Below are 21,024 nucleotides of genomic sequence, written 5' to 3'. Positions count from 1 at the left end.
ATTAGGAGAGCAAAACTCATATTTAAACTCCCCATAGAAGAGCACATTCACAACTTTGACCCCAGACGCACATGGAAAGGCATCCAGACCAACACAGACTACAAATGTACAGCTCAACCAAACAGCAGTGCCTTCCAACCGGACGAACTAAGTCGCTTTTTGGCTCGTTTTGATCAAAGCACAGGACATTTCACCTCAACTCTTTTACAGCTTACTTTTGCTCTCAATAAAAGACGTCTATTCAGCGTTGTAGAGTGGATGCATGCAAGGCAGCTGGCCCGGATGGCATACGTGTTCTCAGAGCATGCGCTGGACAACTGGCACAGGTTTTCACTGACATTTTCAACCTGTCACTGGCCCAAGCCATGGTTCCTACATGCCTGAAGACCACAACACTCATACCTGTGCCTAAGCACTCAGCGAATGCCTGAAACACTTTCGCCTAGTTGCACTCACCCCTATCGCTATAAAGTGCTTTGAGAAACTGGTCCTGAATCACCTTACTGTAGGCCTACCACCTACACTGGACCCACACCAGTTTGCCTATCGCCCGAACAGGTCAACAGGGGTGCAGCCTTCCATTCAGCCCTCACCCACCTGGATAAAAGCAACACCTACATCAGAATGCTGTTCATTGACTTTAGCTCTGCGTTCAATACAGTCCTCACGACTGTACTGCTCACTAAGCTTAATGACCTGGGTATCTGCACCTCCACTTGCAGATGAATTATGGACTTTCTCACCAACAGACCTCAATTTGTTAGGTTGGACAACCAGGTATCCTCAACCCTCATTCTGAACACTGGCAGCCCTGCAGGATGCCAGTGTTGAGACTTTCTTGAGACCTTTTAAGAACTACAGGCGTTGTTGTGCTTTTTTAACCAGGGCTGAAGTGTTCTGCTGCCATGACAGATCCTCAGATATGTGAACTCCCAGGAACTTAAAGCTGGAGACTTGATCCAAAGCTGGAGACTTCTTGAGAAGTCTCAAGAAATCTCATCTGTCCACAGGGATTTTAACGAGTTTCTACTGCTGCATCATCATGAGCATCCTGACCAACTCCATCACTGTATGTACCATACAGTGATGGAGTTGGTCAGGAGGCTCCACTGTGTGTGACCGTAAAGCCCTGCAAAGGGTGGTCAAAACCACCCGACGCATCACTGGCACCCAACTACCTACCATTGAACATCTTCACTACAGCAGATGTCTGCGCAGAGCTCACAACATTATCAAGGACTCTTCACATTCCAGTCACAGACTGTTTAACCTCCTTCCATCAAGAAGGAGATACAGGAACTTACTCACCAGAACCAGCAGGTTCAGGGACAGCTTTTTTCCATCCACCATTACACTACTAAACTCTACACTACACCGCTAGATCACCACAAAACAAAACACAAAACAAAACAAAACAATGTATATAACCTCTTTACTGTACTGTTACATAGTATATCTTTTTTACTCCTCATTACATCTGCACTATTTTTTATCTATATGGATCTTTATATCATTACTGTACATTCTGCCCAACATTTCACATTCATTTATGTGTATATAACGTGTATATATATATATATATATATATATATATATATATATATATATATATATATATATATATATATATATATATATATATATATATATATATATATATATATATATATATACAGTACAGACCAAAAGTTTGGACACACCTTCTCATTCAATGAGTTTTCTTTATTTTCATGACTATGAAAATTGTAGAGTCACACTGAAGGCATCAAGGGCTATTTGACCGAGAAGGAGAGTGATGGGGTGCTGCGCCAGATAACCTGGCCTCCACAGTCACCAGACCTGAACCCAATCGATGGTTTAGGGGTAAGCTGGACCGCAGAGTGAAGGCAAAAGGGCCAACAAGTGCCAAGCATCTCTCGGAGAACTCCTTCAAGACTGTTGGAAGACCATTTCAGGTGACTACCTCTTGAAGCTCATCAAGAAAAGGGCAAGAGTGTGCAAAGCAGTAATCAAAGCAAAAGGTGGCTACTTTGAAGAACCTAGAATATGACATTTTTCAGTTGTTTTACACTTTTTTGTTATGTATATAATTCCATATATAATTCCACATGTTAAATCATAGTTTTGATGCCTTCAGTGTGAATCTACAATTTTCATAGTCATGAAAATAAAGAAAACTCTTTGAATGAGAATGTGTGTCCAAACTTTTGGTCTGTACTATATATATATATATATTATGGCAGTTAACTTCTTAAATGCCATAATCTTGTAACGTTCACTTCTTCACATTCCTCTTCAATGCTGTATATATCTATCATTTATCTCTTTATATATCTATCTAGCAGTTCAGCGACCGTAACCTGCTGTAGGCTTCATTGCCACGTCGCATTGGGATGGTTAATGGGCATGTTACTGCATCGGACTTTGCCTTCGATAATTTACACACCTCTATTATATTACTCTTAATAACCTCTGACTGTCGAAGGTGTATATCATTAGCTCCTGTGTGAAAAACTTAGAGAACCTGTGCTTTCCTAAAAACCTAAGCTGACCTGCTATGTCCGGCACCCTGGCTCCAAAAGTTTGGAGTTTTTGCATGCAAGGCAGCTGGCCCGGATGGCATACGTGTTCTCAGAGCATGCGCTGGACAACTGGCACAGGTTTTCACTGACATTTTCAACCTGTCACTGGCCCAAGCCATGGTTCCTACATGCCTGAAGACCACAACACTCATACCTGTGCCTAAGCACTCAGCGAATGCCTGAAACACTTTCGCCTAGTTGCACTCACCCCTATCGCTATAAAGTGCTTTGAGAAACTGGTCCTGAATCACCTTACTGTAGGCCTACCACCTACACTGGACCCACACCAGTTTGCCTATCGCCCGAACAGGTCAACAGGGGTGCAGCCTTCCATTCAGCCCTCACCCACCTGGATAAAAGCAACACCTACATCAGAATGCTGTTCATTGACTTTAGCTCTGCGTTCAATACAGTCCTCACGACTGTACTGCTCACTAAGCTTAATGACCTGGGTATCTGCACCTCCACTTGCAGATGAATTATGGACTTTCTCACCAACAGACCTCAATTTGTTAGGTTGGACAACCAGGTATCCTCAACCCTCATTCTGAACACTGGCAGCCCTGCAGGATGCCAGTGTTGAGACTTTCTTGAGACAAATCTGCACAGCTTATTTGTATAAAGTTTTATACAAATAAGCTGTGCTTCTGGTGCCCCTAAAGGTCTAGCTAATTTCACGTGCCTCAGAATAGAGTCTCCAATAACCATAGCTCTTTCAGGTTTCTCAGCGGGTGCTTCACTGAGGAGAGCAAATATGTTGGGGAATGGTGCTCCCATGGGCGAGCCTTAGCGTTAGCTTTGGCTTTGCGAGTATGCCGCTAAGCAGTCACCCACCATAGTGGAATAGGGAATGCTAACAACACCTAGGGCATTCAGACTTTCCCCTGCAGAACCGCAGACAGCTCTCGCAGTCATTACTTCTTTCTAGACTCTGGATGCGCTCCTCTAATGCGAAGATTTTCTCCGTCAAAGAGCAAACTAGCTTATACTTCTCACAGATAAAATTATCGCTAACAACGGAGAAACAGTGACTAAACATGTCACACTTCACACACTGAATCAACTGGATGTTCGCCTTAATGTGGTTACTGTAGTGTATGCTCGTGGTTCTGGTGGGAATGGTCTCCACGTACTGCTTTTGAACCCTCGAACAGGGAATAAAGCTCTCTTCCGAAAGCAAAAAGAGACAAAACGGAGTCAACGGAAAGTATAGGATGCAGAAAATCAAAACATGATTTGATATATAATCCCAGGACCTCCAACTTAGAGGTGAGTGTGGAGGGAATAACGGTGTTAAATGCTGAACTGTAGTCCACAAACAGCATCTTTGTATAATTCCCATTTCTTTGGTCCAGGTGGCTCATCGTTGTGTGGAGGAGATGAGCAATGGCGTCCTCAATGAAATGGTTCTGACAGTACGCGAACTGTAGTGGGCCCAGTGTGTCTGGTAGTGATGCAGTGATGAAGTCTCTGACCAGTCTTTCAAAGCACTTTATCACTACTGAGGTCAGGGCTACAGGGCGGTAGTCATTAAGGCAGGTGGGCTGGGGATTCTTCGAGACAGGAACAATGGTGGACTGTTTGAAACATGAGGGGACAGATGGCACAGACTGTTCCAGTGAGAGGTTGAATATCTCAGTAAACACCGGTGCTAGCTGGTCAGCGCAGACTTTTAGAACCCGACCTGTGATGCTATCTGGTCCTGCTGCCTTCCTGGTATTCACTCTCTTAAATGCCCTCCTCACATCATGCTCCGAGATGGCGAACGTGTTCACCTCTCCGGCTCTCTCTGCATGCACGCTGTTAGCGCCGCTAGCGTGGTTAGCTGCAGCCTCGAAACAAGTGTAAAAGGTGTTTAGCTCGTCTGCCAGAGAACTGTCCGCATTCACGATTTTAGAAGATGGTGTTCTATAGTCCATGATTGTTTTTAGTCCCTGCCACAGTCTCCTAGAGCCACCATGTTGGAACTGTGACTCTAGTTTCCTCCCGTAGCACCGCTTTGCTTCCTTCACCGCTCTGCAAACACTGTAAGACGCAGCCTTGTACTCATCCATGTCCTCGGTGGCGAGCCCCGTGTTGTGACATGACATGACATGACAAATCATGTTTTGTCAAAAATATGCTTTTACATATAAAAAAAATTTATTAATTATGAAAATCAAATTTTCATATAAGTGTAATTTCATGAAAAGTTATTTTAAAAAAAACAATACGTAAAAGAAAACAACCAAAAGATTACATTTTGCATATAAATATTTTAGTTATTGCAAAAAAAAAAAATATGGGTTAGAAAGTCCTAGTTATTCAAAAACGAACCAACACCACATATTTGGAAAAGCATTCTACATGCTGTCAAAAATGAGCTTCTTAGGCACTGAAAATGCGATTTTGCAAATCTCAGGCTTTCTCGGAAAGGAGAAAGCGGTTTTTCGAACAAAGCGTATTTTTTACATAAAGCATGCACTTGCCTATGACAAATTTACATGTTTATAATGAAATATGTATAGCAAATCATTTTATGTCCAGAATATGACATTTTCATTTAAACATTAGAGTTTTTAGAAAAATATTTTCGTAATAATAATTGAATAAAAAAAAAAGATGTTAACCTTTACCATGAAAATATGAGTAATTGTAAAAATATAAAGCATATGATCATGGAAAACCTTCAAAAAAGTGCCTTGAGGAAAAACAAAAAAGTACAAATCACGCTTTGACAAAAATATGACTTTTCCATAAAAAAAAATTGAGATAGTTATCGTGAAAATATGAATTTTCATATTCATAAGCATCATTTTTACTAAGAATCGTTCAATCTTTTGACAAAAAATGTCATTTTTATTGAAAATGTAATCGTTATTGTGAAAATATTAATTTTCATATTTATAAGCATCATTTAAAGAAAAAAACATTAAAAAGTTCAATATGCAAGTGAAAAAACTTACAGTAAAAAATATTGTCTGAAAAAAATATAACTTTAAAAAAATTAATATATGAAATTAATTGGGAAATTATAAATTCTCATATTCATTAGAATTATTTCATGAAAAACTGTTAAAAAGTGCAAAAATTCATCATGTTTTAAGTTATTGTAAAAATATGAATGGTCATATTTATTTTCATGAAATACCATGTTTTGACATAAATATGACTTTTCTCATATAAATATGAAATGAATTGGTAAAAGATAAATTTTTATAATGAAAGGAATAATTTCATGAAAAACTTTAAAAAAATGTGCAAAAATGTAAAAAAAAATTATAGTGAAATTATGACTTTTCATATTCATAAGCATCATCTAACTAAAAACCGTTGAAAGTGCAAATATTCATTGCAAAAAGTGATATGAAAATGGTTTGAAACAAATCTGACTTTCTTTTAAAAAAAATTATTGTTTTAATTAAAATATTAAATTTCATAGTCATATCCAAAATTCAATTTGAAAAAAGTTAAATTTTCATATAAATGTAATATATTCATTAGTATAATTTCATTCAAAACCATTAAAAAGTGTAATACATAAACGTAAAACTTTCACATGACAAACCATTTTTTGACATAATGACGTTTTTATAAACATGCAATTAATTAATAAAATATATAATTTCCTATTCATAATCATATTTTCATTTAAAAAAACACGTTAACCTTTACTATAAAAATATGAGTAACTGTGAAACTATAAATCATATGGAAAACCTTAAAAAAAAGTCAATGAAAAAAGAAATTTGATATTGTGAAAAAATGAATTTCAATTCAATTCAATTCAATTAATTTTTATTTGTATATCCCTTTTAACAATGAACATTGTCTCAAAGCAGCTTTACACAGATAATGTGGTGATTAAAAGTGAATATGTTATTTATAAGTAAGTTTGTCCCTGAAGAACAATCCGGTGGCAACTGTGGCAAGGAAAAACTCCCCGAGATGGCATAAGGAAGAAACCTTGAGAGGAACCAGATTCAAGACGGAACCCATCCTCACCTGGGTTGCACTGATTGTCCATTTGTAGCAGATATACGATGTTGCGGGGTACAGTGATGATGATCAGAAGCGAAAAGTAGTCCTGAGTCAGTGTAGGAGACTGTTGACATTAACTACAGTCCAATCCATCCTCAAAGCGCCCGTTCTTACACCGGAATTTCATGGAACCACCCAAGGTATTGATGAAAAACCGTCCCAAGCTGCACAGAGTGGCCTCCAGTCCAAGAGAACACTATCCAGAGGCAGGCCTGGACAAAGTGGGAAGATCCACGGAGGGGAGAGGGGCAGGAACAGTGGTCACTGGAGCCTCAGGAGCATGTTTAACTCGACCAAGAGAGAGTGAGAGAGAGAGAGAGAGAGAGAGAGAGAGAGAGTGTGTGTGAGAGAGAGAGAGAGAGAGAGAGAGAGAGAGAGAGAGAGAGAGAGAGAGAGAGAGTGTGTGTGTGTGAGAGAGAGAGTGAGAGAGAGAGAGAGAGAGAGAGAGAGAGAGAGAGAGAGAGAGTGTGTGTGTGTGTGAGAGAGAGAGAGAGAGAGAGAGAGAGAGAGAGAGAGAGAGAGAGAGAGAGAGAGAGAGAGAGAGAGAGAAGAGGGTGACAGGAAGAGAAGGATATGGATTATTATGTGTCCTTATTGTTGTATGAAAGTTAATTAATATCACTGTGCAGTTTGGACTCGCTTTGGCAGCATAACTACAAGGGAGGACAAGAAGGTAACACAGACATGAGGGATCTCTGGGATAAGAGACGACCCAGCATACCACTTTCAACAAACCTGTGTGAACGTGTGAATGTGAGGGGAACGACAGCATACAAATATGCCAGCCTTTACCTAAGAAAGAATCTACTGATCAAAGGCTTAACTAAATAAATGTATCATAATGTATCATAAATAAAAGGATCATACTGGTACAGAAGTTCACTCAGATACTGCGGTGCAAGATCGTTAAGTGCTTTATACGTCAGTAGTAGTATTTTATAATCAATGCAAGATTTGATTGGGAGCCAGTGTAGACTGATTAAATCAGGAGTGATTGGTCATATTTCCTAGATCTAGTGAGGACTCTTGCTGCTGCATTCTGAACTAACTCGCACACCCAGACAGTAAAGCGTTACAGTAGTTTAATAAAGAAGTAACAAAATTATGAACTAGTTTTTCTGCATCCTGTAACGACATCATATTTCTAATTTTAGCAATATTTCTAAGGTGAAAGAAGGCAATCCTGGTGATATTATTCACGTGAGCCTCAAAGGAAAGACTAGGGTCAATAATAACACCAAAGTCTTTGACAGCCGTACACACTGAAACAGAAACACCATCCAGAGATGCTACATAATCGGAAAGTTTGCTTCTAGCTGCATGTGGTGCTAGTAAAAGTACTTCCGTCTTAGCTGAGTTGAGCAGAAGAAAGTTATCAAGCATCCACTGTCTAATGTCCTTTACACACCTCTCAACATTGCTAAGCTGATCTCTCTCATCTGGCTTTGCTGAAATATACAACTGTGTATCATCAGCATAGCAATGGAAGCGAATACCATGTTTATGTATAATTTCACCAAGAGGCAGCATATATAAAGAGAAAAGCAGTGGGCCTAAGACAGATCCTTGAGGAACACCAAACTTTACCTCAGAGAGTGTGGAGAACTCACCATTTACATCAACAAACTGATAGCGATCAGTCAAATAAGACCTGAGCCAAGAGAGAGCTGTTCCCTTTATTCCAACAACGTTCTCAAGTCTAGCAAGCAGTATAGTGTGATCAATGGTGTCAAAAGCTGCACTAAGGTCGAGCAAAACAAGTAAAAAAACAAAACCCTGATCAGAGGCCAATAACAGGTCATTTACCACCTTAACTAGCGCCGTCTCTGTGCTATGATGAGGCCAAAATCCTGACTGATACATTTCAAAAATGTTATTCATAAGTAGATGTGAGCAGAACTGCTGTGCCACAACCTTTTCTGAAATTTTGGATATAAAGGGGAGATTTGATATTGGCCTGTAGTTGGACAGCTGACATGGGTCAAGGTCAGGTTTCTTAATTAGGGGGTGGATAACTGCCAGTTTGAAGGATTTAGGTACATAATCATATTTATAAGCATCATTTAATAAAAAAACAATTAAAAAGTGCAATATGTAAGCGAAAAACTTTCATGAAAAACCATTGTCTGAGAAAAATAGAACTTTTTTTAATTAAAAATATGAAATTAATTGGTCAAATTTTCATATTCATACTAATAATTTCATGAAAAACTGTTAAAAAGTTAATGAATAACGATATATGACAAATCAAATTATTGTAAAAAATTTTACCTTTCAAATTCAAAAGCATCATCAACTAAAAACGTTAAAGGTTTATCAATTGGCAACACAAAATGTGATAACGTTTTAAAAAAAAGTATTTTTTATGAAAAATATAAAAAAAATATTACATTTAATATTCATAATCATAATTTTATACAAAAAATTCGTTAACATTTATCATAAACAATTAGTTGTAAAAATATGAATTTTCAGATTTGTAAGCATAATTTATTGTCAAAAACAATAAAAAGTGCAAGACGTAAACAAAAAATGTTACATGACAAACGGTGGTTTGAAAACAATGTCTTTTTTTGAAACAAATATATTACTGGGAAAATATGAATTTTCATATTTATAAGCACATTTTCATTAAAAAACGTTCAAATCTGCAATAAGTAAACGAAAACAGTTTAATGACAAATTATGGTTGGACAAAAATATGCCTTTTTTTCATGTAAAAAAAAATGTATATTCATAAGCATCGTTTAAAGAATTAACATAAAACGTTATTACACAAAAGAAAAAAATAAACCTAACAAGCATGTTTTGACAAAATTAAGACAATTTTTCATGAAAAAAAGAATTTTGATATTTAGAAGCATCATTTAATTGAAAATCATTAAATATTGCAATAAGTAAACGAAAAACAATAACCTGACACAAACAATTATTTTTCGACATATTTTTCATAAATAAAGAGTTTTAACAGTTATTGATTTATCATATTAATAAGCATAGTTTTTTTTTTTATATAAAACAGTTGCTGTCAACAATGAGCTTCTTGGGTGCTTAATAATATTTGATTATATTATAATCAAATTATAATATAATTAAATAATATATAGAGATTATTATTATTATATTATAAATAATATTTTAATTATAATCATTAATCAACCTGCCTATGATAATTTTAGGTTTATAATGAGATATAACAAAACATTTTCTGACAAAAATATGCCATTTTGTAAATAAATATTTTGGTTATTCCATCTATCCATCCATCCATCTTCTCCCGCTTATCCGTAATTCGAGTCGCGGGGGCAGCAGTCTAAGCAAATTCCCCAGACACTTCTCCGTGTCCAAGGATCGGGCTGTCAAGGCCCCCGCCTTCGACTGCTGCCCAATCCTCTCGGCACTGGTCCCTTCTGCAGGTGGTGAGCCCACGGGAAGGCGGCCCCACGTCGCTCCGACGTCACGGTCCTTGATTTATTTTTCTCGTAAGAGTCCCCTGGAGCATAGAGGGTTAAAGGCCTTGCTCAAGGGCCCAAGAGTGGCAGCTTGGCGATACCGGGGCTTGAACTCCCGACCTTCCGATCGGTAACCCAGTGCCTTAACCGCTGGAGCCACCACTCCCCCACAAATGTTTTTTTAAATTGTTTTGACAAAAATCTAACTTTTTGATAAAAAAAAAAATTCAAAATGATTATGGAAATATAAATGTGTGTATTAATTAGCATAATTTCCTGACTAAATGTAAACAGAGAAGTGACATTACAAATCAGGTTTTGACAAAATATATAACCAAAAATAAAAACATGATAGCTAATATAAAAATTATATTTTTATATATATAAAAAAAAAACAGTTTTATAGGTGCAAAAAGTAAACGAATAAATAAAAGGTAATATGACAACTTATTATAAAAATATGAATTTAAATTTTCCAGATCATAATTTTATGAAAAACTATAAGGTGCAATGATTAACGGGAAAAATGTGACAACAAATCACATTTTACCAAAAAAACAATAACAAATCATGTTTTGACAAAATATTACTTTTTCCCAAAATATTTCAAGTAATTATGAAAATATTAATTTTCATATTCATAATCATAATTTCACGAAAAACTGTTAAAAACTATACAAAGTTTAGAAAATCTTTAGAAAATAATTTTTCATTAAAAACGTATCAACATCTTATGTTTGGCCCTTGCCAAACATAAGTGCTGTCAAGATTGAGCTTCTTAAGCGCTGAAACCGCGAATCCGCAACAATCAATACAAGAATCAATCCTAAAACAAAGTAGTGTTCAACACTCATGAATGAATTCTTAATCTTCTCAAAAAACTTTGTCAGCAGTTATTTTACGTTCTCCAAGACATCATGAGACAATTGTTTCTCAGTGCTCGTTCAATATGTCTATAAGCAGTATTATTAGGTATACGTAGCAGTTTATTCTCTCTGAATGATGTGTTCAAAGAGAAAAAGGAAAATTCGGAGTGTAATTTCAACTATGCACATATTGTTATAGAATTTAGACCTAGGTATCAGGGTAAGCTGAACAAAACAGTCGAGTGCGTCAGAGCTTCACCCCGGAGGTGGCCCCCTTTCTACTATAAAGAAATCATCTTTCCGTGTGCTCTCAAATATTTCAGCCCTGAATACTCACTTAGGCAGGTTTCTTAGGCCAACAGACCAATTAGTGCACAGATTAAGAGGCTGCTGTTTTGATCCTTCTTGCGTGTATACATTGTGGGTGATAATCAGTCAGAACTCCAGTTCTGGTTTTAGCTAGAACAGTCGCTGGACCTAGATACTTCAGCTCACCGACCTTGGACTTCATATCAGGACATGCTGATTAGGCACAAAATGGCTTGTTGGGTTTTCTGTAGGCAGAGGAAGAGTTAGTGAGACATCAGCACTAAAAGAATAAATTTTTTTAACTAGGGCAGAAACGTAGTGGTCCACCATTACTACCAGGTTACCTAAGGAGGAAATGGCAGTGCATCGCCTGACCCATGGGGTCAGGAAAGGCCGGCCCATAAGAATTTCAAAAGGTGACAGTTTAGTAGTTGAAGAAGGGGTCATTTTCATTTCTGTGAGTACTGCCGGGAGAACAACAGTCCAATTCCAAATTCAATTTAGTAACACGTTCCTAAATGGTTCTGTTCGTTCTCTCTACCACTCCAGCTAAATGTGGGTGATAGGGAATATTAAAATGTCAATCAATTGATAAGCTTTTAGCAAAAAGTTGTGTTACTTTAGAAGCAAAAGGTGTGCCGTTATCACTTTCAATCACACTAGGAATACCAAACCTATAGATGATCTCTTTCGTTAATATTTTTTCAACTGTTTTAGCATTCTCTGTCACGCATGCAAATGCTTCTGGTCACTGACTGAATCTGTCAACTATAACCAACAGGTATCTCAAATTTCCTACAGGAAATCCATCTGATGGTGTTGGAAAGGTTGCTCAGGATAAGTACGCGCATCATGTCGTACAGGTCAATGTATGTTAGTTTTCACAGCAAATCACACATCAGCAATACAGTTTGATGAGTTTATAGCCTGTGTGACTTTAGCTATGCTAATGTGTGACATGGTATGCTAATGATTCACCATGGTAATGCTTCACTATTAAAGCTATTTTAGGCAGAGACATTTTTCCATCTACATCTCTAATGATACCTAATGATCTCTGGTGAACTGAATGAAAGTGTCCTGATCCTTTCTTGAACACAACGCAGACAAGAGTAGCAGCGGTTACCAGTAGACCGGCAACACTTCCATGGTTCGGCAAAATCATGCACAACATCATAAGCAAACTTAGAATCAGTGTATATAGTCACTACTTTACCTTCAGACAACTGAATGATCTTGTAAGTGTGACCAACTCTGCAGCTTGTGCAGATGTGTATGGTAATAGTTTAGCTTCAACTAATTCATCAGGTAATCTTACAACCGCATATCCAAATAAATACACATCAGAGGGTTTTGAACATGATCTATCTACATATAGGCAATCCCCCTATAACAGGGCCATATCTAAAAGATCGGGCCTACAAGAGGTCTCTTGTTCTGTGTGTTTAAGGCAATCGTGTGCGTCGTCAAAACCATCTAAGACAATAAATGTCTAGCAGCCCTACTACAGCTGAATGCTTCTGAGACGAAGGCTTAATGGTTACGCCTTTTGTTGCCAAGAGCGTGATTTCATAACCAAATCTACTTCGTGCTGTCATATCTTGAGGAGTGTTAAGGTTATGTAAAATAGCTGTTACCTGATGTGAGGCGTACAGTATCAAAGGATGTGACAGCCGCAGCAGCCACTGCACGCAAGCATGAGGGCAACCCTTGTTGCGCAACAGGGAGGAATCTCTCACCGTGTTCCCTGCAGCCGTACCGCCACGGTCGTGCAAATTAAGGTGGTACGGCTTAGCATAAATCAGAAGACCAAAAGCTGGAGCAGACTGTATAGCCTTCCAGTATTTCTTAGTGAAATTAGGGTTATGAGTATAAAATGTAAAATTTTAATAAAACAATAAACAAAATTATAAAAAGAAAGTCAGAATTCTTTCATCACGTTTTGCTATGAATATTTGCACTTTCAATGGTTTTTACTTAATAATGCTTATGAATATAAAAAGTCACAATTTCACTAAACTTGATTTGTCATAACACATATTTCATTGATTTTTTGCACTTTTTTTAGTTTTCATGAAATTATTCCCTTCCCGTGGGCTCACCACCTGCAGGAGGGACTGTAAGGGACGGTGCTGTGAGGATTGGGCAGCAGTCGAAGGCGGGGACCTGCTTAGATTGCTGCCCCCGCGACCCAAATTTCTTTCATCCCATTTTGCTATGAATATTTGCACTTTCAACGGTTTTTTCTTAATAATGCTTATGAATATAAAAAGTCACAATTTCACTCAACTTAATGTCATAACACATATTTCATTGAATTTTTGCACTTTTTTTTAGTTTTCATGAAATTATTCCCTTCCCGTGGGCTCACCACCTGCAGGAGGGACCGTAAGTGCTCTGAGGATTGGGCAGCAGTCGAAGGCGGGGGCCTGCTTAGACCCGAATTACGGATAAGAGGGAGAAAATAAATGAATAAATGAATGAATGAAATTATTCTTTTGAATATAAAAATACATGTTTTACCTATTTACATATAAGAAAATAAGTAATTTTTATGTCAAAACATGGTATATTCATGAAACCGTTTTCGTTCATTGATTGCCATTTAACGATTCTTAATGAAAAGATGCTTATGATTATGAAAATTCATATTTTCACAATAAGTTGTAAAAACGTGGTCATTTCACGTTTCCCTTTAAATTTTTACACTTTTAACGGTTTTATATTTAAAGGTGCTTATGATTATGAAAATTCGTATTTTCACAATTAGGGGACGCCTTTAGGGGACGCCATCCGCATGTTTGACTTGGCACATGTTTTTACCCTGGATGCCCTTCCTACCGCAACCCTTCCCATTGATCCGGGCTAATTATGACTTTCTAAATAATTTTCATTCACTTTTTGCAGTTTTTATGAATTTATGATTATAAATATGAAAATAATTATTTTTGAAATAACTATGATATTTTTATAAAAAAATTTATAATTTGATCAGAATATGTTTTGTCATATCATATCTCATCATAAACATGTGAAATTATCATGGGTAAGTGTATGATGTTTGTGCAGATTCGCTTGGTTCGAAAAACCGCTTTCTCTTTGTCCTCGAAGCCTGAGACTTGCGGAATCGCTTTTTCAGGGTCTAAGAAACTCATTATTGTCAACACTTGGAAGGCTTTGCCAAATATGTACTGTTGTTTTGTTTTTGATAATTTATGACTTTTAAAGCTATTTTCATTTATTTTTTGCAGTTTTTATGAATTTATGATTATGAATAAGAAAATCAATATTTTTGAAATAACTATGATATTTATATGAAAAATGTAATAATTTGATCAGGAAATGTTTTCTTATATCATATCTCATCAAAAACATGTGGTTATTATGGGTAAGTGTATGATGTGTGTGCAAATTCGCATGGTTCGAAAAACCGCTTTCTCTTTGTCCTAGAAGCCTGAGACTTGCGGAATCGCTTTTTCAGGGTCTACGAAACTCATTCTTGACAACACTTAGAAGGCCTTGCCAAATATGTGCTGTTGTTTTGTTTTTATCAAATATGACTTTCTAAGCCATTTTCATTCACTTTTAATGAATTTATGATAATGAATATGAAAATTAATATTTTTGAAATAACTATATTTGAATAAAAAAATGTAATTATTTGATTAGAAAATGTTTTCTTATATCATATCACAACATAAACATGTGAAATTATCATGGGTAAGTGCATGATGGTTGTGCAAATTCGCTTGGTTCGAAAAACCGCTATCTCTTTGTCCTAGAAGCCTGAGACTTGCGGAATCGCTTTTTCAGCGTCTATGAAACTCATTATTGACAACACTTAGAAGGCCTTGCCAAATATGTGCTGTTTTGTTTTTGATTAAATATGACATTCTAAGCCATTTTCATTCACTTTTAATGAATTTATGATAATGAATATAAACATTTATATTTTTGAATTAACTATGATATTTGAATGAAAAATGTAATAATTTGATTAGAAAATGTTTTCTTATATCATATCTCATCATAAACATGTGAAATTATCATGGGTAAGTGCATGATGGTTGTGCAAATTCGCTTGGTTCGAAAAACCGCTTTCTCTTTGTCCTAGAAGCCTGAGACTTGCGGAATCGCTTTTTTAAGGTCTAAGAAACTCATTATTGTCAACACTTAGAAGGCATTGCCAAATATGTGCTGTTGTTTTGTTTTTGATTATATATGACTTTCTAAGCCATTTTCATTCACTTTTTCCAGTTTTAAATAGTTTTAATGAAATAATAACTTTTGAACATGAAAATTAATATTTTTGAAAGTAATATAAAATATATATGAATAATGTCATTATTTGGTCAGACAATGTTGTATAATATCATCTCATCATAAAAATGTTAAATGATCATGGACAAGTGCATGCTGTTTGTGCAAATTCGGATGGGTTCGAAAAACCGCTTTCTCTTTGTCCTAGAAGCCTGAGACTTGCGGAATCGCTTTTTCAGGGTCTAAGAAACTCATTATTGACAACATTAAGAAGGCATTGCCAAATATGTGCTGTTGTTTTGTTTTTGATTATATATGACTTTCTAAGCCATTTTCATTCACTTTTAATGAATTTATGATAATGAATATGAAAATTAATATTTTTGAAATAACTATGATATTTGAATGAAAAAATGTAATAATTTGATTAGAAAATGTTTTCTTATATCATATCACAACATAAACATGTGAAATTATCATGGGTAAGTGCATGATGGTTGTGCAAATTCGCTTGGTTCGAAAAACCGCTATCTCTTTGTCCTAGAAGCCTGAGACTTGCGGAATCGCTTTTTCAGGGTCTACGAAACTCATTATTGACAACACTTAGAAGGCATTGCCAAATATGTGCTGTTTTGTTTTTGATGAAATATGACTTTCTAAGCCATTTTCATTCACTTTTAATGAATTTATGATAATAAATATGAAATTAATATTTTTAAAATAACTATGATATTTGAATGAAAAATGTAATAATGTGATTAGAAAATGTTTTATACATTATCTCATCATAAACATGTGAAATTATCATGGGAAAGTACATGATAATTGTGCAAATTCGCTTGGTTAAAAAACACGCTTTCTCTTTGTCCTAGAAGCCTGAGACTTGCGGAATCGCTTTTTCAGGGTCTATGAAACTCATTATTGACAACACTTAGAAGGCATTGCCAAATATGTGCTGTTGTTTTGTTTTTTATCAAATATGACTTTCTAAGCCATTTTCATTCACTTTTAATAAATTTATGATAATGAATATGAAAATTAATATTTTTGAAATAACTATGATATTTGAATGAAAAATGTAATAATTTGATTAGAAAATGTTTTGTTATATCATATCTCATCATAAACATGTCAAATTATCATGGGTAAGTGCATGATGGTTGTGCAAATTCGCTTGGTTCGAAAAACCGCTTTCTCTTTGTCCTAGAAGCCTGAGACTTGCGGAATCGCTTTTTCAGGGTCTAAGAAACTCATTATTGACAACATTAAGAAGGCATTGCCAAATATGTGCTGTTGTTTTGTTTTTTATCAAATATGACTTTCTAAGCCATTTTCATTCACTTTTAATGAATTTATGATTATGAATATGAAAATTCATATTTTTGAAATAACTATGATATTTGAATGAAAAATGTAATAATTTGATTAGAAAATGTTTTCTTATATCATATCTCATCATAAACATGTCAAATTATCATGGGTAAGTGCATGATGGTTGTGCAAATTCGCTTGGTTCGAAAAACCGCTTTCTCTTTGTCCTAGAAGCCTGAGACTTGCGGAATCGCTTTTTCAGGGTCTAAGAAACTCATTATTGTCAACACTTAGAAGGCATTGCCAAATATGTGCTGTTGTTTTGTTTTTGATTATATATGACTTTCTAAGCCATTTTCATTCACTTTTTCCAGTTTTAAATAGTTTTAATGAAATAATAACTTTTGAATATGAAAATTTATATTTTTGTAAGTAATATAAAATATATATGAATAATGTCATTATTTGGTCAGACAATGTTGTATAATATCATCTCATCATAAAAATGTTAAATGATCATGGACAAGTGCATGCTGTTTGTGCAAATTCGGATGGGTTCGAAAAACCGCTTTCTCTTTGTCCTAGAAGCCTGAGACTTGCGGAATCGCTTTTTCAGGGTCTAAGAAACTCATTATTGACAACATTAAGAAGGCATTGCCAAATATGTGCTGTTGTTTTGTTTTTGATTATATATGACTTTCTAAGCCATTTTCATTCACTTTTAATGAATTTATGATAATGAATATGAAAATTAATATTTTTGAAATAACTATGATATTTGAATGAAAAAATGTAATCATTTGATTAGAAAATGTTTTCTTATATCATATCTCATCATAAACATGTAAAATTATCATGGGAAAGTACAAGATGGTTGTGCAAATTCGCTTGGTTCGAAAAACCGCTATCTCTTTGTCCTAGAAGCCTGAGACTTGCGGAATCGCTTTTTCAGGGTCTAAGAAACTCATTATTGTCAACTCTTAGAAGGCATTGCCAAATATGTGCTGTTGTTTTGTTTTTGATTATATATGACTTTCTAAGCCATTTTTAATCACTTTAAATGAATTTATGATTATGAATATAAAAATTAATATTTTTCAAATATCTATGATATTTGAATGAAAAATGTAATAATTTGATTAGAAAATGTTTTGTTATATCATATCTCATCATAAACATGTCAAATTATCATGGGTAAGTGCATGATGGTTGTGCAAATTCGCTTGGTTCGAAAAACCGCTATCTCTTTGTCCTAGAAGCCTGAGACTTGCGGAATCGCTTTTTCAGGGTCTACGAAACTCATTATTGACAACACTTAGAAGGCCTTGCCAAATATGTGCTGTTTTGTTTTTGATTAAATATGACTTTCTAAGCCATTTTCATTCACTTTTAATGAATTTATGATAGTAAATATGAAATTAATATTTTTGAAATAACTATGATATTTGAATGAAAAATGTAATAATGTGATTAGAAAATGTTTTCTTATATCATATCTCATCATAAACATGTGAAATTATCATGGGAAAGTACATGATAATTGTGCAAATTCGCTTGGTTAAAAAAAACGCTTACTCTTTGTCCTAGAAGCCTGAGACTTGCGAATCGCTTTTTCAGGGTCTATGAAACTCTTTATTGACAACACTTAGAAGGCCTTGCCAAATATGTGCTGTTGTTTTGTTTTTTATCAAATATGACTTTCTAAGCCATTTTCAATCACTTTTAATGAATTTATGATTATGAATATGAAAATTAATATTTTTTAAAACACTATGATATTTGAATGAAAAATGTAATAATTTTATTAGAAAATGTTTTCTTATATCATATCACAACATAAACATGTGAAATTATCATGGGTAAGTGCATGATGGTTGTGCAAATTCGCTTGGTTCGAAAAACCGCTATCTCTTTGTCCTAGAAGCCTGAGACTTGCGGAATCGCTTTTTCAGGGTCTACGAAACTCATTATTGACAACACTTAGAAGGCATTGCCAAATATGTGCTGTTTTGTTTTTGATTAAATATGACTTTCTAAGCCATTTTCATTCACTTTTAATGAATTTATGATAATAAATATGAAATTAATATTTTTGAAATAACTATGATATTTGAATGAAAAATGTAATAATTTGATTAGAAAATGTTTTCTTATATCATATCTCATCATAAACATGTCAAATTATCATGGGTAAGTGCATGATGGTTGTGCAAATTCGCTTGGTTCGAAAAACCGCTTTCTCTTTGTCCTAGAAGCCTGAGACTTGCGGAATCGCTTTTTCAGGGTCTACGAAACTCATTATTGAAAACACTTAGAAGGCATTGCCAAATATGTGCTGTTTTGTTTTTGATTAAATATGACTTTCTAAGCCATTTTGATTCACTTTTAATGAATTTATGATAATGAATATGAAAATTAATATTTTTGAAATCACTATGATATTTGAATGAAAAATGTAATAATTTGATTAGAAAATGTTTTCTTATATTATATCTCCTCATAAACATGTGAAATTATCATGGGTAAGTGTATGATGGTTGTGCAAATTCGCTTGGTTCGAAAAACCGCTTTCTCTTTGTCATAGAAGCCTGAGACTTGCGGAATCGCTTTTTTGCAGGGTCTGCGAAACTCATTATTGACAATACTTAGAAGGCCTTGCCAAATATGTGCTGTTTTGTTTTTGATTATATATGACTTTCTAAGCCATTTTCAATCACTTTGAATGAATTAATGATAATGAATATGAAAATTAATATTTTTGAAATAACTGATATTTGAATGAAAAATGTAATAATTTGATTAGAAAATGTTTTCTTATATCATATCACAACATAAACATGTGAAATTATCATGGGTAAGTGCATGATGGTTGTGCAAATTCGCTTGGTTCGAAAAACCGCTATCTCTTTGTCCTAGAAGCCTGAGACTTGCGGAATCGCTTTTTCAGGGTCTACGAAACTCATTATTGAAAACACTTAGAAGGCATTGCCAAATATGTGCTGTTTTGTTTTTGATTAAATATGACTTTCTAAGCCATTTTCATTCACTTTTAATGAATTTATGATAATAAATATGAAATTAATATTTTTGAAATAACTATGATATTTGAATGAAAAATGTAATAATTTGATTAGAAAATATTTTGTTATATCATATCTCATCATAAACATGTCAAATTATCATGGGTAAGTGCATGATGGTTGTGCAAATTCGCTTGGTTCGAAAAACCGCTTTCTCTTTGTTCTAGAAGCCTGAGACTTGCGGAATCGCTTTTTCAGGGTCTACGAAACTCATTATTGAAAACACTTAGAAGGCATTGCCAAATATGTGCTGTTTTGTTTTTGATTAAATATGACTTTCTAAGCCATTTTCATTCACTTTTAATGAATTTATGATAATAAATATGAAATTAATATTTTTGAAATAACTATGATATTTGAATGAAAAATGTAATAATGTGATTAGAAAATGTTTTATATCATATCTCATCATAAACATGTGAAATTATCATGGGAAAGTACATGATAATTGTGCAAATTCGCTTGGTTAAAAAACACGCTTTCTCTTTGTCCTAGAATCCTGAGACTTACGGAATCGCTTTTTCAGGGTCTATGAAACTCATTATTGACAACACTTAGAAGGCATTGCCAAATATGTGCTGTTGTTTTGTTTTTTATCAAATATGACTTTCTAAGCCATTTTCATTCACTTTTAATGAATTTATGATAATGAATATGAAAATTAATATTTTTGAAATCCCAATGATATTTGAATGAAAAATGTAATATTTTGATTAGAAAATGTTTTCTTATATCATATCTCATCATAAACATGTGAAATTATCATGGGTAAGTGCATGATGGTTGTGCAAATTCGCTTGGTTCGAAAAACCGCTTTCTCTTTGTCCTAAAAGCCTGAGACGTGCAGAATCGCTTTTTCAGGGTCTATGAAACTCATTATTGACAACACTTAGAAGGCATTGCCAAATATGTGCTGTTGTTTTGTTTTTTTATCAAATAGGACTTTCTAAGCCATTTTCATTCACTTTTTCCAGTTTTAAATAGTTTTAATGAAATAATAACTTTTGAATATGAAAATTAATATTTTTGAAAGTAATATAAAATATATATGAATAATGTCATTATTTGGTCAGACAATGTTGTATAATATCATCTCATCATAAAAATGTTAAATGATCATGGACAAGTGCATGCTGTTTGTGCA

Source organism: Silurus aristotelis (genome assembly GCF_946808225.1).
Source record: "Silurus aristotelis genome assembly, chromosome: 15".
Lineage (NCBI taxonomy): Eukaryota > Metazoa > Chordata > Actinopteri > Siluriformes > Siluridae > Silurus > Silurus aristotelis.
This window is presented reverse-complemented; position numbering follows the sequence as displayed.